The 21,980-nt window shown below is 46.5% G+C and overlaps 1 pseudogene; it reads left to right on the top strand.

The window, feature by feature from the left end:
• The first annotated feature begins 3,807 nt into the window (after window positions 1–3,807).
• Window positions 3,808–6,011, top strand: LOC103302404 (guanylate cyclase activator 2B-like; annotated as a pseudogene).
• Window positions 6,012–21,980: the final 15,969 nt, after the last annotated feature.

Here is a 21,980-nt window from a genome sequence, read left to right as displayed (position 1 = left end):
TTTGCTATCCAGGTGGTTCTGGCCTGGGGGAAAGGCAGTTATCACACCCTTTTGGAAGAACTTTTGCCCCACCCTGCGGTCCATAGCCTAAGGCCAATCGAAACTGATAACAATCAGACTGCAGGCAGAGGCAAATCTCTGGATGCTTTGAATCTTTGACTGATCTCCTTCTGGGCCTGGGGCTAGGAAAAGCAGACCCTGGTGTACATCTCAGTCCTTTCCAAAGGCATCCAGTCCCAGCAGAGGTATCCAGAAGCTGTGGATTGCTGATAGCCCTAAACAGGGTACTCAGAGCCAATCTGAAACAGCATCTGAAATTGTCCTGCACTAGAGATTGGGAGTCATAGCAGATCTATCTAATACACATACACAAACCCAAACAGGCAGCCAAAATGGGGAGGCAAAAAAAACAACCCCCAAATGAAAGAACAAGATAATTCTCAAGAAGAAGAGATAAATGAAATGGAGATAAGAAATTTATCTGGCCCTAACTGGTTTGGCTCAGTGGATAGAGCGTCGGCCTGCGGACTGAAAGGTCCCAGGTTTGATTCTGGTCAAGGGCATGTACCTTGGTTTCGGGCACATCCCCAGTAGGGTGTGTGCAAGAGGCAGCTGATCGATGTTTCTAACTCTCTATCCCTCTCTCTTCCTCTCTGTAAAAAATCAATAAAATATATATTTTAAAAAAAATAAATAAATAAATAAATAAATAAAAATAAATTTATCTGATATAGAGTTCAGAATAATGATGTTAAAGATGCTCAAGAGCAGGAAAAAATGTATAGTAACTATGAAAAAAGTTTTTTCCAGTCAGAAATAAAGAATGACATAGCACTAATTTAAGAACACATTGGAAGAGTAGGGGAAGCTGAGGATTGGAACAGTGAATTAGAAGGCAGGGTAGAAAAATCACTCCATCAAAAAACCAAAAAGAAAAAAAAAACATTAAAAAACAGGAGGCCTGCCTAAGGGAGACGTGGGACAACATGAAACATATAATATTTGCATAACAGGAGCACCAGAAGGGGAAGAAAGTGAGTGAGGGGTAGAGAAGTTGTTTGAAAAAATAATGACAGAAAACTTCCCTAACCTGATAGAGGAAAAATCATACAAGTTCAGGTGGCACATAGGGTCCCAAGCAAGAAGAACCCAAACAGGCCCACAGTCAGATACATCATAATTAAAATGCCAAAAATTAAAGACAAAGAAAGAATCTTAAAGGCAGCAAGAAAAAAGCAATTTGTTACCTACAAGGAAGCTCCCATAAGGCTGTCACCTGATGTCACTCCCTCTACAATAGTCCAGATCACCCAGCCAGATGGTTCACAGGAGCACCAGAGAGCAGCATCTGCATTGGGCAAAAACTAGTGCTGCAATGGTGCTAGTCTTTGCAGGTCTTAGTGCAGCAGATGGAGAGATAGAGACTGAACACATTACACTGTCCCTGGGCTCCACCTAGACTCCTGAAGCCACACCCAAGCTCCTGGTGAGGTGATTCATCTCCTTCCCTGCAACCAGCCTCGCCCATGAAGAGACTGCCATGCAAGCACTGGGGACACCCAGCCAGCATCAAGCTCCAGGCTTCAGTAACCTGGGCAGGGGGAATCCCTACATCCTCTGCCTTCTTCCTCTCTGAATGATGGCCTAGGAGCATTTGCCTCTGGAAAGCAGCATGTCAGCTTGTCAGGCCTGTCTCCAGAAAGCCAAGATAGGAAGTGAAAACCAATGCATTCCACAGCAGTGAGGAGGGGAATGCAATTAGAGCAAATTCTGCTTACAGTTCAGATTTAATATTTGGAAGGGATAATTGTGAAATAAGAGATTGCCTTATTTCTCTCCCAAGTCTGTTAATGGTTCATTAGCTCTTATTTGACATTTGATTATTGAATCTGATTGGCTTTATTGTGGAGTTGGACTTCAAGAAGTCCTGAAGACAGAGCAATCAAGTTTCACAATGATCCCCAACTGCAAATTTAAAAACATAATTGGCAGCTGCGCCTTGGACCTCAATCCCATGCATGCTGTGGGGAATTTGTATTTAATGCCCACTTAATGAACCTCACTCCTACTTGGCATATCACTATCTTATGTTATCTGCATTGATAGAAATGCCTTCCTCCTACTGATACAATCATTCACCTTCCTTTTCTCATCATACTCCTTGCCTTTGTCTCCTCGTCAGAACATTATTTGAGCTTCTTCCTGAATCAATGCTTCCCAAATAAAAATTCTTTGATCTCAAATAAATGCTTATTGCCTCTCACTTTGAAAGGACTTTTATGTTTAGGTTAGCATGACATTAACATGGTGCTTGGTGGGCCTTGGGTTACTCATCTGTGAAATGGAGACAACCATTACACCCATCCTATAGAACTGAACAAGATTATGCCCATAAAATAGCACTGTGCCTAGCACACAATGCAGGTTCAAGAAATGAGAGATGTTGTTCCTGATGACTATTTTCAGTCCACAGATGAGAAAGCATGGAAGAGTCCATTAATTTTTTCAGCCTCCAAAGAGTAAAGGCTGAAGCCTGGATTCAAAGCAAGACATAGGAAATATCAAGTTAACTCTGCTTTTCCCATTTCACCACAAGATAAGAAAGGAAATGAGTTGCAGGCAGGTGGAATGCATCCGTGAAAACATGAGATGAAATTAGGCCTGTGCAGTAGAGTTGGTCTGAGGAAGCACGATGAGATGCTAGGCACAGGTTGGAGAATGAGCCTTCCCCATTATGCATGGCTGCTACTATATACCAGGGTCAGTGCCCAGCAGAACTGAGGCCTGGGAGGGGCACCATTTACAGCTGCCTGAGCAGGCACTGGTGATAACCCCTGTGGACTTTACTCTCTTGTCCCTGACCCAACCTTCAACCATAGAGGCGTGGGTTCTGCATTGCCTAGAAAACAACTTTGAGCTTAAGGGCCCTGCTGTGGCATGTATTACCTTGAGAAGAGGGTGAGCTCAAATGGGCCCCATCACTCTCTTAGCAACCTCATGTAGTGGGTTTCATCATTCCACCCATTTGATGGAAGAGGAAAGTGAGGCTCAGTCAGAGTTGATGTGACTTGTCCATGATCATACAGCTGTAGGCTCTGAACCAGGGTCAATCTATCTCCAAGACCAGGCTCTTTCCTCCAGGCTGGGGGAGGCTATTGGCTTCTGAAAGACATAGGCAGGTGAGATGAGTCAATCGTGGCCTGAGGACATCGAGGCCCCCCTGGGAGATGCAGGCAGAGGCAGTTTGAAGACCTGGGCCCAGACTAATCAGAAGGATGGTCTTTAAATAGAGCTGGGAAGAGGAGGTGGAAGAAATGTAGGTCTAGGGGCACAAAGAGTTCTGTATCTGCCCACCTTCCCTGGGCCAGCCTGTCTGCATCTTGTGCCCAGAGAACCATGGGCTGACCTGGGTCAAAGATACCTGAGTCTCCACTCTGCCATTGACTAGTCCCGTGACCTGAGGCAAGTCACTTTAACTCTGGAACCTCACCTTCCCTGTTTGTGAAATGGTCTCCCTATCATCTTACTCGCTTAGGTATCTGGAGGAGCAGAGGAAAGTGGTGTGGTCCAAGGCTCACCCACAGAGCCCACACATAGCAGGCCCTTGACACGCGTGCCCTGGGCCTCGTTGCCTTTGCTCCCCTTCTGAGAATGGACTCCAGGCTTGTCACAAAGTCAGCCAGGTGTTAGCCCCACCCCAGCTGCCCAGGTAATGAGTGACCAGGGCGCATGGCTTATAAAAGCTGCTAACCAGAGAAGCAGGTAGCAGATGAGTGTATGGCTATGGTGGGATACAGAGGGAGCAAGATGGGTGGCAGGACTATGTCAAGGCTTCTGTCTGGAGTGGCTATGGCCCTCCTGGGGCTCCTGCAGAGTACACAGTCTGAATACATCCGGGTGAGTCCTTCCAGCCAGAATGGCCTTTGACTAAAGGTTCCCATGGTGGGAGGTTGGGAAGGAGAGAGGATGCTGGGAATTCATGAGGTACAGGGCGCACAGGGCCTAGGATTCAGCCCAACACACATTCACAGCCCAGGGACTAGGACAGCTGGGGGTGTGGGCGGCCGGCATACCTATGGTTATGGTGATGATGACAATAGCAATGATAATAAACTGCTGTTATTCAGCACAACTCTCCTTGAAGGCTGGTCCATCCTGGTTAGAGGTTAGAGTGGAACAAGAGTGGAGCTTGTCCTTGAGACACCCTGAAGGCAGAGGGGAGACCCCATATGCTCCCACAGCTCTCCATGTTCACCCGCGAATGGGTGCAGGGGAGTAAGCACCAGAAAATGTTTCCCTGTCAGGTAACTTGAGCTGACATTGCAGGATGAACAGGAGGCACAGAGAACACAGACTGCTCCAGACTGAGGGCCCAGCATAGGAAAAGCCCAGAGAGCAGATGGCAGGGGGCCAGGTCTCCTTCCGGGATGCCTGTGATGCTGGAAGGAGTAGCAGAAGCAGGTCTGTCTGTGTGAGACAGTTTGCTGCTGGCCTCTCGGAAGTCTGTGCCTCCCACTCCTAGTGGGTAGGGCCTCCATGAGAAGAATAAAGGAGGTCCTGCAGAGAGAGCCTCCACCTCCCCAGGCAGCCTGGCCTTACAGCTGGCCAGCTTGGGGTTGCCATCATTTTGGCATGTCTGTTCAGGGGAGGTCACCCAGCTACGGAGTGTGCCCTGGATACCAGGCACCAGGGAAGAGGGGACATGATTACCTCCATTTGTCAGATGAGGCTCAGAGTGGGGAAGAGACAGGCACCTGGTCAGGAAGAGCTGAGATTTGAACGGGGGTCCAAAGCCCATGTCTTGAACCACAGTGGCCTCACTGTGGCCTCATCTAGCAGTGACTGGGGCCTGCGGCACCGGGGTGTGAAGTGTCAGATACCACCTTGCACTTTCCCTGAGAACCGGAAAGGCTTGCAGAGTCTGATGAGCCCTGGTCTGCCAGTCTAGGTTTTGATGCCCTCCCATCTTCTCCCCGCCTCCCCGCAGTACGAGGGCTTCCAGGTCCAGCTGGAATCCATGAAGAAATGAGAGACCAGGAGAGGCAGTGGGTGCTCAGCCCCCGCCTGCAGGCCCAGAGCCTCCTGCCCATCCCATGCTAACACCTGGCCCTGCCACTGGACCTCCCGCCCATCTGCGCCTCCAGGGAGGCCACCAGCATCTTCATAGCCTTGAGTGAGTGTCCCCATCCCTGTGGAAGTTCCTGCCCTTATTCCTTCCTTCCCACACCCCAGGTCAGGTTCAGGTTCCTCCACCTCATGTTGTTTCTATTAAGTACCCAGTGGCTAAGGACAGGGCAATCCAAGATACGCAACCTCTCCTCTCCAGTTTGGGCACCAAAAGCCGGGCATGAGGAAGCTCCTCAATTCCCAACAACCTGGACCAGTTGGTCATCCTACATCAAAGACTTCCCAGATCGGAGGGAAGGGCCCAGGGAAAGAGACCCGTGAGCACTGACTGCTATGCAGTGATGAGGGGGAGCACGGCGGGACACGAGGAGAGGTGAGTCACGTCTGGGGTGGCATGAAGAGTCTGAAAAGCTTCTAAGAGGTGACATCTAAGATGAAAGGAAAAGGATGAAGCAGAGCTGGCCAGGAGCATATAGTGACTAGCTACCATTTACTGAGCAGCTACTCAGTGCCAGGTCCTTAGCAGTCCTGTGCCTGCATCCTCTCCTCACAACCATCCTGTCAGGCTGTTATTGCTGTTACTGTCCATTCAGGAGACATGAAACCCAGGCACAGAGTTTAAGTGACCTACCCAGGCTCTGTGAGGAAGGAAAGGGCCTGGGACTTAAGCCAAGATGCTCACTCCATTTCTAAAATGCCATGCTCTTCATCTGTGAGAAAGATGCTGGCCCTCTAAGCAGGCCTTCTCTAGGTACCTGGCCATCAGCTCCCTGGACCACAGATGTTTCAGATTCACGTTCAGCTGACCGATTTTCTCCCCCTGCCCAGAGACCATCACTACCAACAACTGTGAGCTGTGTGTGAATGTTGCCTGTACCTGCTGACTCTGAGATGGCCCTGGATATCCTGAGCCAACCCTGGGCACCTTGCCCCTCCAAACCACTGCCTTCACAGCCCCTAACCAAGCTCTGGCGATGTCCAGGCCACCCCGGTCACTGCCACCCTCCCAGGGCCAAATCCGCTGGCTTTGGCACAGAGCAGTGTGACTAGCAGGTGGAGAAGAGTTTGGCCCCTTAGGCAGCCCTGCCACTGAATAAAGATTCTCCACTCACAAGTGGAGTCAGCTTCCATTTTTTCATCCCCAGGAGCCATGGGAAGAGCTTCTTGGGAGTTGGGTGGGTTGAGGACAAAGTGTGGACTAGAGTTAGGAGTTCCCCAGGTTTCCAATACCCAAGGAGTCAGTTCACTACACCCTGTTTGGTATAGAAGGGAGTGAGCTCAGGGTGGGAAAGAAGGTGCCGAAGGTCCACAGAGCACTCAGACCCACGTACCCCAAGCTGAGCTCAAGGCCTGGCCTAGCTACATGGCCAGAGCTCTGCGCTCCTGATGGGGGTGAGGGAAGGAGGAGAGGGGAGTTTCCTTTCTTAGCTGGGACAGGAGTGGATACAGGGAAGGATCACGTGGTGCCCCCTCCCATGCCCATCGTCAGGCTGACCTGAGAAGATGGGCCCCTAGCTTTCACCAGTTCCAGATGGAAGATATTTCCTTCCTCTTTCCGTCGTTTGGCCCTGGAGAATATTAATAACAATAGCCATTGTTTATTGAGCATTTGCTACACTGTAGGCACTATTCTAAACCCTTTGCACATATTAATTCACTAAAGCCTCACAACAGGTACTATTATGATTAGATTCTCCACTCTATGAAGAAGGACACTCAGGTAGAGATGACCAGTCCAGGCTCAGCAAAGTGGTAAAGCAGGATTCTTCCCACAAAGTCTGGGCCAGAATCCGTGCTCTGAAATACCATGCTGTGTCTCCCTGTGACACGGGGACATGGGGCCCCCAGATCCTGTGCCACTGCATTCTCCCTTAAAGTGGCCTTCAGTGCCTTAACTCAAGGCCAGAGCTGTGCTGGGAATTGCCTGGAGCAGGGCCTTTCCACAGCATGGGGTCTTCCCCAGCCTCTGCCTGAGGGAGTAGAGATGAGGAAAGCCAGGTACAAAGGGGCTGGGCTCTCTGAACTCAATTCCAGCCCCCGCAAAGCCTGAATGAATTCCCCCAGACCAGCTACTCCTTCTGACTCTCCACTTGTGCTCCTGAGTCCTGCAGTCTCCCAGTCTGCCAGGCTGCAAACCCCAGAGCTCCAGAGCTTTTCTCTTCCTCCCCCGCAGGCCAGATTGGCTGGGGCCCTAGCAATGCCTCCTGTGTTCCTCTGGGCCACTCTTATCCCTACCATCATTCAAGGTGGGCATTTAGCACACTACCTCAGACCAAGCCAGAGCTTCCTCCTTGCCCTGCTTTTCATACCCACCACCTTACTCTTCTGTGGCTCCCCAGTACCACCTCTCAAGTCCAAACCAAGCTCATGAGCCATGTGGCCTCTTCTCTACCAGTCCCTTCAGCTATTCTGGCTTCCCACCTGCCTGGGAGGAGGCAGTGAAGGAAACTGCCACTGACCAAGCATCTTCTATGTGCCAGGCACAAGGCTGAGCCATCCACATAGAAATAATAACAGCAACAATAATAATAGCAGCATCGACAAAGTTCTCACTATGGGCCTGGCTGATAGAGCTTGAACAGCTTTTCCTGTATCACTTCATTTAATCTTCACGCAACCACATTTTATTTAGGGGTAAAAATAAAGGCTTTCAAACAACTCATTTCTTAAAGTTCTAAAAAGTGGAATCTCTCCTTTCTCTTCCCATTTCATTATCCAGTTTACAGTAGAAACTGAGGAAACAGGCTAAGTGACCTGCCCACAGTCTCGTAGCTGGTAACAGGCAGAGCCAGGGCTCGCACCCAGAGAGCAGGCTCCAGAGTGGGAACATTAAATGGCTCATCAAATGCCCCTGCAACCCTGGAAGGCAGGATCTGTTATCATCCCTATTTGTGGTTGAGGTAACCGAGTCTCAGAGAGGGAAGCACGACTTATAAATGACACACTCAAGCTCAAACTCAGCCCATGTGCTTCCTGGGCCACCTTATCCATGTTATCGAATACACAGAGAGGAAAAGCTACTTTCTTAACATCACACAGCACATGGAAGACCTGGGACTGGAACCGACTTCCTCTTGCTTTCCCCTGTTCTGTTACATTCTCATGCAATCATCCATGTGTTGGGCCTCACCCACTCTGGGGGGCAGAGAGACTTCCCCAGGCATAGAAGCCATTATATTTCAGCGTGGCCAGAACCGTGCAAGGGGTGTGAGTGATCAAGGTGCCCAGGGAGCCCCAAGGACAGAGTGGGAGCGTGAAGACCCTTCCTGGGAGGATGGGAAAGGTTCTTGAGGAGAGGCCCTGGTGCCTGAGTGGAGAGTGGACCTAGCCAGAGGTGTGGGGAGAGGAGCCATGCAGAGGTGAGAGGGGCAGAGGAAATGCTGAGAGCTGTTACTTGGGATGTGGATCGGGGAGTGGAGGGGATGGCAAGAAGCAATGCTGAAGTGGTCAGTGGGAACCAGATCCTGAGGCACCTTGAGTACTCTAGAGCTCGAGGCCAGTGTCATAGACCCCTGTGACCCTGTGCTCATATGTGGCTTAGTGACTTTGGTGACTCCAGGACACGTGAAAGAAGAGCAGATGTTCCACCTCCTCCACCGATGGTCTGGAGAGTCAGGTCCCTGGGTGCAGGGAGACTGGGGTCCTTGCATTTAGTAGACAAGGCCCTGAACTTGCAAGGGCTGGTAGGCATTCATGATGCTGGATGATGTGTAGACTGAGAGATGAGAATGAATGAAATCAATACCAGGAGTACTCTGGAATCTGGTTTATTAGAGGCAGGTTGGAGAAGCAGCCAGAAGCTGGCAGCTCTGATAGGGTCAGGGGCTGGGTCTCCCCAAGCTGCTCTCTCCTCAGTCCTCCATTGGGGGCAGGGTAGATTAAACTGCCAGGAGTGGGAGCATTTTGCTGGGAGAGGGACAGAAAACAGCGAGCCCCTGCTGTCCTACCATCCAGTACAGGCAGGGTAGGCACAGATCTCACATAAGCTGGGGTCCTCAGCGATGGCCTCTGGACAGGAGAGATGTGGCCCCTTGAGCACCAGCTTCTCTTCCCCAAAGCCACACACTCCCTTGAACCAGAGCTGGGACATCTGCCACCCAGCTCCCAGGAGAAACCCAGGCCGGTCCTCTATGACCAGTTGGACTCAAACCAGGACACAGGTACCACTCAAACTAGCCAATCAGAGCAGAGTTTCTACCCAGAAATGAACTAAAGCTAAGACTGATGAACCGTGACACAGTGCTATCTCTGCATCAATCAGAGTTCAGACCTTCCTAAAGCAAGTCTTGCCAATTACAACTAAGAACTAATTACAGCAGAGGGCTTCATATGACCCACCAATCAGAGCAGAGTCCCCTAGTCTCACCAATCAGAGTAGAGCCCTGCCTCTGAATCCCACCAATCAGAGCACTTCTCTCCCTCAAGTGTCACCAGTCAGGGAATTCCCAAGCCCCACCCATCAGAGAGGCGGCTACTCACCCAGCCTCCAGAGGATCTTGTTGGAGTTGGGCTCCTTGCAGTAGAGCTATAGAGGGCAGGAACCACAAACTGCCTTCAGACTGCCTTCGGCTTCATCATACTGCCTTCGGTTCCCAGTGCTGGGCTCCTGGAGCTCCCGGAGGCCCTTGAGCGTCTTCACTGACTCAAAAGAAAAGGAGAACTTCGCATCCTGAGAGAGACATGTCCAGAGCATGAGGCCAAGCTGCAGCCTGCTCCCTGACTTTCCTCCGGAACTGGTCCCTTTCCAGCCCCAGCGGCTCATGCAGTGTTTGTGGCACATGGGAAACAGAGACTCCTCTCCGGGCAACATGAGCTTCGCCCTTAGAATCCTAGCCCCACACTCCTTGAATCCTAGTTTTTCTCTTTAGCCATGGAGAGGTCATTACTCTGAGAGCCTTAGGTTCTGCATGTTATGAAGAACGGGGAAAATGGATGTGACATGTCAGGGGCACAATAGGTGCCCAATATGTGGGAGCCATTGTGCTGATTTTTAGCATGAGGTACAGAGCTGGGACCAGGACCAGGTTCCACGTGGCCATGCCCAGACTCTTTTCATCCCTGCCTGACAACCATGTGGGCTGCTCATCTGGCCCCCAGCTCCAGCCTATAGCCTGGTTGATGTTTGAGAAGCAATAAAAGGCCTCCCGAGGCCTGGCTGTGACAGAGAGTAGGGCCACTCTTGGGTGCCAGACTGCCTGTTGCTGGCATCCAAACTGGAGGCACACCGTTCCCCCAGGACCTCCAGGATGACCATGTGAATCCTGAGACCCAGGCCGGTGCTCTGGCTGAGTACAGGACTGAGAATTGAATCTGAGGAAGGATAGTGAGAAGTTAGGAGAATTCCTTGGCAAGTGGAATTGGGAACTGTGACAGATAGCTAAACAAACTGGTCCAGCAATTCACAGCCAGATACAGACAGTCGCCAGGGGGCAATAGCAATGGTCAAAACTGGCACCAGACCTGGCCCCCAAGCATGGCCTTTCCTCCTCTGGCATATCACTGGTCATGCCTGACATTTCCTCCCTAGAGATAACCTCTAGGCCTCAGTTGTATTTCAGCTCCAGGCCCAGAAAAGCAGCAAAACCAGGCAGGTGACTCTAGGACCAACTGCAATGACTAATGACCCCTTGCTCTGGTGCCAGCCAATCAGTAGAGACCACGACCCTGAAAGGATACACCTGGGAAAGCCGATGGATATTCTATTGAGATCCTCCCCTAAGACTTCTCCTAAACTCCCAGCCTTTAAAATCCTCAAAACAAAGATCCCAGTTTTTCCCTTCCCCCACAGGCATGCATCTCCTAAACCCCAAGGGTTCCCACAATGGGCAGTGGCAGCTCCTCCTGGTCTAACCCCCTGAACCTACCTCCAAGGCTCCCTTTTTTTCTGACTCTCCCAGGAACTGACAGCAGACCCACTTGGCTCACTTCTTTCCTATAATGTTTCTAGGGAGTCAATGCCACCCCATCTAGTCTCCTGTTGCTTCTTCTACCCTAAACCCTTCCATGTTTCACTATCCCCAGCTTTAATAAATGTATTATCAAAATCACCTAGACTCGGAATAATCACAGAAGACTGGCTGGAGAGAACCCTGATAACTGAGGACGAAAAGTGGAGACTGCATAGAGACCATAGAGGGGCAGAGGTGCAAAATGGCAGGCCAGGCTCCCAAAGACAGCAAATGAAGTTCCACAGAGATATCTCAGCTATGGCAAGTTGTCACTGGGGAACTCTGGGGTCTAATCCCCAAGCTGGGCCCCCAGCAGAGAGCACCAGAACTGAGAAGGGTACCAACATAACATCTCTGAAAAGTAGCAGGGTTGATGTCTGACAGGGAGAGAGGGCTGGAAATTTAGGCACCCTCTTAAAGGGCCAATGCACAAAATTCCCAGTGAAGCCACCCACCTTGTGCTCTGGCAGAGTGAGGGCAGAGTGGACTGGATCTGTGCGAGCAGAAACCAGAATCTGGGGCTCTGAGGTTAGAGTTCAGAAGGCAGACTCCCTGGTTTCCTGTACTGAGTCATTCCTTCATGCTATGGAGGTCATCTTTCTCATGCAGACATTTGATAGACAAGCAGCTTTGCCTGGGGGGAAGAAAGTTGACCCATCCTATTGGAAAACATCTTGCCATATGGTGTGGAGTTTCTGAGGCCCAGTAAGAGATTGAGAATAACAATTAGGTTCCAGGCAGAAGCAATTGCCCCACCCTGTTGAAAAAACAAAAACAAAACAAAACTCGTGTCACACATGTGGACAATTGTCTAAGGGCAATTGAAGACAGAATCGTATCAGTGTGTAGTCAGAGGAGGTCTCTGGAGGCTTTGAGTCTTTGCCTGATCTAATTAGACAGAAACAGCATTTGACACTGTCCTGCACTAGAGATTGAGAGGTGTAGCAGATCTACCTAATACATAGTCACAAACTCAAACAGGCAGCCAAAATGAAGAGACAAAGAAACAACCCCCGAATGAAAGAACAAGAGAATTCTCCAGAAAAAGAGATAAATGAAATAGAGATAAGAAATTTAGATGATATAGAGTTCAGAATAATGATGGTAAAGATGCTCAACAGCATGAAAAAAGATATAGTAACTATGAAAACAGCAATAAAGAATGACATAGTACAAATAATGAGCACATTGAACGGAATACACCGCAGAATAGGAAAGCTGAGGATCAAATCAGTGAATTAGAAGACAGGATTGAAAAAAATCACTCAATCAGAGAACCAAAAAGAAAAACAATTTACAAACAGAAGGACAGCTTAAGAGAGCTGTGGGAGCCCTGACCGGTGTGGCTCAGTGGATAGAGCATCGGCCTGTGGACTGAAGGGTCCTGGGTTCGATTCCGGTCAAGGGCATGTACATTGGTTGCGGGCACATCCCCAGTAGGGGGCGTGCAAGAGGCAGCTGATTGATGTTTCTCTCTCATCGATGTTTCTAACTCTCTCTTCCTTTCCCTTCCTCTCTGTAAAAAAATCAATAAAATATATAAAAAAAAAGAGAGAGAGAGAGAGCTGTGGGACAATGTGAAATGTAACAGTATTTGACTAGCAGGTGTTCCAGAAGAGTCAGAAAGGGAGAAAAGGTTAGAGAACATGTTTGAAGAAATAATGGCAGAAAACTTCCCTAACCTGGTAAAGGAAAAAGCCACACAAGTTCAGGAGCACAAGCAAGAAGAACCAAAACAGGACCACACCCAGACACATCATAATTAAAATGCCAAAAATTAAAGACAAAAAGAGAATCTTAAAGGCAGCAAGAGAAAAGCAAAATGTTATCTACAAAGAAGCTTCCATAAGGCTGACACCCGATTACTCATCAGAAACTCTACAGGCCAGAAGGAAATGGCATGAAGTACTCAAGATAATGGAAAGCAAGGATCTGAAACCAAGATTACTATATCTAGCAAGGCTTTCATTCAGAATAGACAGTCAAATAAAGAGCTTCCCAGACAATAAATAAATAAATAAATAAATAAATAAAGCCTAAAGGAGTACATCACCCCCAAGCCAGTATTACAAGAAGTGCTCAAGATACTGCTTTAATGAGAAGAAGAAACAGACAGAGACATCTAGGCATACAGAATTAAAAATGACAACAAATAAGTTCCTCTCAATAATAAACTTAAATGTAAATGGATTAAATGCTCCAATCAAAAGACAGGATAATTGAATGGCTACAAAAGCATGACCCAACTATATGCTGTCTACCAGAGACCCACCTTAGAACAAAAGACACACAAAGAATGAGAGTGCAGGGATGGAAAAAAAAATTTCCATAAAAGTTTAAAAGAACCCTAACCAGTTTGGCTCAGTGGATAGAGCATCAGCCTGCGGACTCAAGGGTCCCAGGTTCGATTCCAGTCAAGGGCTTATACTTTGGTTGCGGGCACATCCCCAGTAGTGGGTGTGCAGGAGGCAGCTGATTGATGTTTCTCTCTTATTGATGTTTCTAACTCTCCCTCTCCCTTCCTCTCTGTAAAAAATCAATAAAATATATTTTTAAAAATTTAAAAGAAAAAATAGCCAGAGTAGCAATACTCATATTTGACAAAATAGTCTTCAAAATGAACTCCATCACAAGATAAAACAAAGGTCACTATATGCTAAATAGCATGTTATTAAATAACAAGGAGATTATCAACAAGATGAAGAAAGAAATAAAAAACTTCCTGAAAACAAATGAAAATGAACACACAAAACCCCCAAATCTCTGGGACATAGAAAAGCAGTCCTGAGAGGGAAGTTTATAGAACTACAGGCCTACCTCAAAAAAAAAAAAAAACAACAACAAGAAAAATTAACAACAAGCTATTTAACCCTACAACTTAAAGGACTAGAAAGAAAAAAGCCCAGAGTAAGTAGAATGAAGGAAATCCCATATAACAAAAGCCTAATATGCTAAGTGTCCGGTTGTCCAGTTGGCCGTTCAACCAATCAAAGCGTAATATGCTAATGATATGCTAAGGACACTCAACTGCTTGCTATGATGTGCACTGACCACCAGGGGGCAGATAGTTGACTGGTCAACCAGTTGCTATGACATGCAATACCATCAGGGGGCAGATGCTCTGACCGGTAGGTTAGCTTGCTGCTGGGTTCCGGCCAATCGGGACTGAGCTAGATGGGTTGGACATGCCCTGGAGCCCTCCTGTGGTCCCTTCCTGGCTGGCCAACCTTCCACATCCCTCCCCAACCCCAATCATGCACTGGTCTTGTCCCTCGGCCTAGCCTGCGCCCTCTCACAATCTGGGACTCCTCGAGGGATGTCGGAGAGCCAGTTTTGGCCCGACAGTGGAACAGCCAGTCGCTATAACACACACTGACCACCAGGGGGCAGACGCTTAACCCAGGGGGAGCGCTGCTCAGCCAGAAGCCAGGCTCATGGCTGGCAAGCACAATGGCAGTGGCAGGAGCCTCTCCTGCCTCCGCAGCAGCAAGAGGGAGCAGGCTGGGCTGAGGGACCCCTCTCCCCTACAAGTGCATGAATTTCATGCACTGGGCCTCTAGTAATAAAGATTAGAGTAGAAATAAATGACATAGAGACTAAAAAAACAGTATATAAAATCAGTGAAACCAAGAGCTGGTTCTTTGAAAGGTTAAACAAAATTGGTGAACCATTAGCCAGACTCATCAAGAAACAAAGAGAGAGGACCCAGATAAATAAAATCAGAAATGAAAGCGGAGAAGTAACCACTGACACCACAGAAATGCAAAGAATTGTAAGAAAATACTGTGGACAACTATATGCCAACAAGCTGGACTATGTGGATGAAATAGACAAATTCCTAGAAAAATGCAATCTTCCAAAACTGCATCAGGAAAAATAAAAAAACCTGAATGGGCCAATAACAATTGGTGAAATAGAAGCAGTAATCAAAAAACTCTCAACAAATAAAAGTCTGAGTCCAGACAACTTCACAGGGGAGTTTTACAAAACATTCAAAGAAGAACTAACACCTATACTCCCCAAACTATTCCAAAATATCCAAGAGGAAGGAACACTTGTAAGCTTTTTTTTTGAAAGCCAGCATTATCCTAATTCTAAAACCAGATAAAGACACTACCAAAGAAAGAGAATTACTAAATGATGAACTAAATGATAAAACCCTCAACAAAATATTAGCAAATTGGAGCCAGCAATATATTAAAAAGATCATAAATCATGACCAGAGATGTAAGACTGGTACAATATTCACAAATCAATAAATGTGACACATCACATAAACAAATCGAAAGACAAGAATCACACGATCATATCAATAGATGCAGAAATAGCATTCAACAAAATCCAACAACCATTATTTTTAAATATATTTTTACTGATTTCAGTGATGAAGGGAAAGGAAGAGAGAGATAGAAACATCAGTGATGAGAGAGAATCATTGATTGACTGCCTCCTGCACACCCCCTACTGGGGATCAAGCCTGCATCCCAGGCATGTGCCCTTGACTTGAATCGAACCTGGGACCTTTCAGTTCACAGGCCAGCACTCTATCCACTCAGCCAAACCAGCTAGGGCCTAACAACCATTTCTGATAAAACCATTTCTCAGCCAAGTGGGAATAGAGGGATCATATTGAACATAATAAAGGCCATTTATAAAGAACAGAAAGCTAACATCATACTCAATGGGCAAAAACTAAAAGCATTTCCCTTAAGATCAGGAACAAGGCAGGGTTATTCGCTTTCCCTACTTTTATTCAACACTAGAGGCCTGATGCATGAAATTCGTGCAAAGGGCTCAGCCCTCGCCACCATGGCATCTTGCCTCAGCCATTGCAGCCCCAGCTTTGTCCAGAAGGACGTCTGGAAGGTCATTCAGCTGTCCAGTCTAATTAGCATATTATGCTTTTATTATTATAGATAGTACTGGAGGTACAGAGATCAAACAAGAAGAAAAAATAAAAGACATCCAAATTGGAAAGGAGGATGTAAAATTATCAATATTTGCCAGTGACATGATTTTATACACAGAAAACCCTAAAGATTCCACCAAAAAACTATTAGATTTAATAAACGAATTCAGCAATGTAGCAGGATACAAAATTAGCACCCATAAATTAATGGCATTTTTATACACTAATAATGAACTCTCAGAAATAGGAACTAAAAAAAAAAAATCCCATTTACTATTGTAACAAAAAATTTAAGATATTTAGGAATAAACTTAACCAAGGAGGTAAAAAAACAGTATTTAGAAAACTACAGAATGTTGAAAAAATATATAGAAGATGTAAACAAATTGAAGAATATACCATGTTCATGGATTGGTAGAATTAACATAATTAAAATATCCACACTACCTAAAGCAATATATAGATTCAATGCAATCCCTATCAAAATACCAATGGTATATTTCACAGATCTAGAACAAATACTACAAAAATTTATATGGAACCAAAAAAGACTCCAAATAGTCCCAGCAATCTTGAGAAAAAAAAGAACAAAGTTGGAAGGATCAGAATACCTAATATCAAGCTAGGCTACAAAGTCACTGTACTCAAAACAGCCTGGCACTGGCACAAGAACAGGCTTATAGATCAGTGGAACAGAACAGAAAACCCAGAAATCGACCCAAGCCATTATGCTCAATTTATATTTAACAAAGGAGGCAAGAATATACAATGGAGTAAAGACAGTCTATTCAATAAATGGTGTTGGAAAAATTGGACAGATACATGTAAAAATGAAATTATACCACCAGTTTATTCTCAAAATAGATAAAAGACTTAAATATAATTCGTGAAATCATAAAAACCCTAGAAGAAAATGTAGGCAGCAAAATATCAGACATCTCACAGAGCAGAATTTTCACTGATCATTTCCTGGGAAAAAATAACTAAATGGGACTATACCAAACTATAAAGCTTCTGCACAGCAAAAGAAATCAGCATCAAAATGAAAAGGAACCCACTGCATGGGAGAACATATTTGCCAATGATACATCTGATAAGGGATTAATTTCAAAAATATAAAAAGCACTCATATATCTCAACAAAAGGAAGACAGACAACCCAACTGAAAAATGGGCAGAAGATCTGAATAGACACTTCTTCAAAGAGGACATACAAATGTACAAGAGAGATATGAAAAAATGCTCAGCGTCACTAATCATCAAAGATGCAAATTAAAACAATGAAGTACCACCTCACACCTGGCAAAATGGCTATTATCAATAACTCAACAAACAATAAGTGATGACGAGGATGTGGAGAAAAAGGAGCCCTAGTACACTGATGATGGGAATGCAGACAGTGTGGAGTTTCCCCAAAAAATTAAATGTAGAAATGCCATTTGACCCAGTGATCCCACTTCTAGGAATATATCATAAGAAACCCAAAACACCAATCAGAAAGAATATGTGCACCCCCATGTTCCTAGCAGCACTATCTACAATAGCTAAGATCTGGAAACAGCCTAAGTACCCATCAGTAAATGAGTGGATAAAAAGCTGTGGTACATTTATACCATGAAATACTATGCAGCTATAAAGAAGAAGGATCTCTTACTCCTTGAGACAGCATGGAAGGACCTAGAGAGTATTATGCTAAGTGAAATAAGCCAGACAAAGACAAGTATCACATGATCTCACTTATATGTGGAATCTAATAAACAAAATAAACTGATGAACAAAAATGATCCTGAGACACTGAAGATGTTGAAGTGTTGGTGGTGCATTCCTCTTTAAGGAAAAAAAAAAAAAGAGGGACACCATAATTAGAGCAGCAGGTGAAGAGCAGGGAGTGGACATAGGGAAACTGAAGGGTCTCAAGCCTCTGGAACCATGCGCTGCGCAACCCACACAGTGACAGTGCTCAAGGTCATGCCGTGGTCATGCCATGGTCAACTGTTTCACCATCACTTCCACTATCCCCTTTCCCCACTTTACTTAATTTCCAAGTTTCTAGGTCCATCTTTGTTAGTTCTTTCCAATATCATCTTGGAGAATACTTCCAATTCTTCTCCAGTGAATTAATTCCCCTTAGTTCCCTTCTGTTCCTTAGTGTCCTCATCAGCTTATTAAGGAGTTGGGTTATGTTTCTACTTTGCAGGCGGTGTATTGAGAGGCCTGGAGTGCTTGGGCAGAGGAGGATTGGAGGAAGGCCAAGGCATGGGGGCTCTCCAAGCACCACTTTACCACTTTTCTATATTGATAGTGGATATTGTGCTTTTCTTAAGATGTCACTGGGAAAAAAGGCGGGGCGTGGGGCCTGCTACTTAAGATGATGATGGATATGTAGATAAACAGACAAATAAAAGGCTTGAGAACCTCTGGACAAGTTGTCCCCAGGGGTCACTTCCAGATTTAATATTCGCTGGTGCTGCTTACTTTGTCTGCCTTATCTCTCCACCCCCTTTACTCTCTTTTTTTTTTTCTCCATCCCCTCCCTTCTAAAAATAAGCATTACAGTTTCCATCTTAACTTCCAAACTTAGGTTGAACTTGAGAACCAAACTTGAGGCCTTGTTCTTATCTTTATGAGATGCTGTGAGATCATGTGAAGGAGAAGGGTTTAGGGAGTGGCTATAGGGTTAAGCCTCGGACTGACCTGTTGGCAAAGCCACAAACAAGTCCCAGCTTAGAGGGCACAGCCCTCTTAGCATAATTAAGCAACCTTACAATGCTCCCTAGATCCTTCCTGCGTAGCTAATGGGCTATGGGAGGTGCAGCAAGTGCTGCCAAAACCAGTGAAACTCACAAGAACACTGTAACTATGGTGACCACTACCTAGTTTACCTCTGACTGTAAAATAAAGCATCAGCTTGCCGTCTGGATCTTTCTCTGTGGCCTTAGCCAGGCTCAGGAGATCCACCTAGACCCAGCTTATTCTCTTGTCTGTCTTTTCTACATCCTTCACCGCCCTCCCTCAGGCTTGCTGAACCCTTGGCTGTGCTGGCACAGCACAGAAGGGAGAAATAAAATCAATCTATAATTTCTCCCATTGTTATTCTTTTTCTTATTGATACACATTGAGCCACAGATTGTTGAGAACTTGACATCCTGGAGTCACGAAGTACTCTTGCTTCCCTTCACTACGCTGTGCAGTGCAAAATCTTGAGAAATGGGAGCATGCTGTTCTTAATGACACTGCAATGTTTATATAGCTTTTATTGTTTTTTTTGTTTTGTTTTGTTTTAAGGCAAGAGAAACCATTCAAATAGGTTTTTATGTTCAAAATGTACTTTGGAGTTCCATCTTGGGGAATAAGAGGGCATTTGTTCCTCTTTTTGTTGCAGTTTTACTTAGTTCCCACTAATACTAGCTCTAGAAGAGTCTGAATCAGCCAAAAATATGCCCATTCAGGAAATTGGCAAATTCATTTTCATTATTCTTTGCTGGAGGGAAAAGTGCAAATTTAAGGAGAGCTGGCAGGGAGGTGAAATGGGGGGAGATGTTTGAAAAACGTGGGATAGAGCATGCCATTCTGCCCCTGCTCTGTGTGGTCCTCCTAGGCCCGAGGTCAGCAAACTGCGGCTCATGAGCCACATGCGGCTCTTTGGCTCCTTGAGTGTGGCTCTTCCACAAAATACCACGGCCTGAGCGAGTCTATTTTGAAGAAGTGGCACTAGAAGAAGTTTAAGTTTAAAAATTTTGGCTCTCAAAAGAAATTTTAATCGTTGTACTGTTGATATTTGGCTCTGTTGACTAATGAGTTTGCCGACCACTGTCCTAGGCCATGGGGATTTACTTGAGGAGGAAGTGACTGGAATCATGCCCACCACACTGGCGGTGCCTACCTGGTTGAGTTCTGGACACTAGATGGGTCAAGACCAACCTATTGCATGACCCTTAACTGAGGCCCTTCTAACCTGGCTACACACAGAAAGAGCAGCGAGGCTGAGACCGAGCATGTGCACACCTCACCTGCTGATTGGCTAGAGACTGAGAGGCGGAGCTTTCTCCCATTGGTTGGTCAGGATTGGCATAGGTAACAGGTGAGGGCAGATCTTGTGGTCACCAAAAACCGTCTGCCTCCTAGTTCCCTGGGCTCTAAATGCCCCCACCAAAATAAGACAAAAACAAAAGAAAAAAGAAACCATTCTTGTGCTCAAGTAACACACAGTCTGATGGGAGAACTATAAACAGATCATGATAAAATAATACTTTACTACACAGGAGAGACACACAGGGAGTTCCCCAGGGGAGCTAACAGGAAGCTTTCAGGAGGTTTTGTTGGGATTCCCGGGGCGAGGGAGGCCTGGGCAGTGGGAAGAGGGGGTGCTGGGCAGTTATGTGTGGGGGAGCGTGCATGTATGTGTGGTGTACATGGCATGAGATGTGTGATGTGTACATGTTTGTACACCTTCGGGTAGGAGGTTCAGTGGGGCTGCTGTGACCAGGGAAACAGGGTATGGGGTGCCTTGTGATTCTTGGGCATCACTCCTTCCCCACCGGAAGTCACAGCCCTGCTCCACCATCTGTGGCTTCCAAGGAGGGGATTATCACTGTCAGCAGGGACCCTCTTTCCCTCTTCAACAAGCCCAGGGTTCCCCAACGAACTGCAGAACAGCCTCAGGCTGTGACTGTTCTGTTTGCCTGACAAAACTGCTATGCCTCCCCCATCTCTTCTCTTGAAACAAAGTGAGGGAAATGATGCACCTAATCAGGGACATGACCTGTGGTACTCCAGTGGAGTTGGTCCCAGTGGCCTGAAAGACCCTGCTCAAAGGCCTGCTCCCACCGGCCAGTGAAGGCCCTCAGCCCTGTGTCCACCCCCAGCCACCATGAAACAAAACTGGGATTGGCCACCTGGACTTCTATCTCCAATTCCGCTCTTCTAAAGAGGTGTTTGTGTCATGGAACTTTAGTTTCCGTGAGGAATTGTTTGAAATATAGGCTAAAAAACTCTGGGTGGCATGTAGTCAATTCTTTGCAGCAGCTGAGGTCTTTTGGAGGTCCCAAGAGGGAAACAGCAGGGTCAATGAGGAAAGAACTAGGTAGCACCAGATGGACAGAAGGGAGGGCTCTGTGCTAGGCTCTTGAGCTATAAACAAATAATACAACTGGGCCTCTGTACCCCCCTGTGAGCAGGTGATGCAGAACTTTGAGAAGAGGTTGCATATAATTCAGGGTGCCTTGGGGGCGGGGGTGGGGGGAAAACACAAGAGAGCAAACAGTTCACCAGGCTCTGTGCATGACTTGTCCACACTTGCCACCCCAGGGTTAGATTTTGAGTAATTTCAGATTTTGAGTATTCCGTTTTCAACGTTGTTTTTTTACACCTGTGTCAGTGCATGCTAATTTTTACCATTCTGCAACCATAGAGAGGAGAGGCTTTGGTCTGTCAGATCCGTTTTGATGGACCTTTGAACTTGGTCAGACTTTCACCTCATTTTTCCACTTGTAAAACAGGAAATATCCTCCTAAGGATTGAGAAAACCTGGCACAGTGCAGGGTCACTGGAAGGCATTAAGGCATTTACTTCTCTTTATGTAGACACAGGGCAGCCCCTACACCCCCACCCCAAATGTCAATAGTGCTGAAGTAGAGACCTTGCCATGAAGAAACCCACAGCAGTCAGCCCAGGCCACGTTACCTAGGCTAGGACTGGATGGAGGTTCAGACAAGCTGAATGATCTGCCTAAAAACCATAGTGCCTGGGATGAGGCGTGGAGTCAGGACAATCTGGATTGCACTTGAAACCAAGTATTTTCCTCCCCAAAAGCTGCTTTTCCCACCGTACCATACAGCCACCTGTAATGAGGTAGAGTAAGTATCAAGGGGCCCACACTTCACTGAAGCTGAAAGTATTGTCATAAAGTGACAATTTACATGAAAATTAAACATAAAATTCAATCTTTGTTGGAGCATTTATCCAAATTGGCCTATACATACCACAATTGTGAAGGCC

Source organism: Eptesicus fuscus, chromosome 7 (genome assembly GCF_027574615.1).
Source record: "Eptesicus fuscus isolate TK198812 chromosome 7, DD_ASM_mEF_20220401, whole genome shotgun sequence".
Taxonomy (NCBI): Eukaryota; Metazoa; Chordata; class Mammalia; order Chiroptera; family Vespertilionidae; genus Eptesicus; species Eptesicus fuscus.
This window is presented reverse-complemented; position numbering and strand designations above follow the sequence as displayed.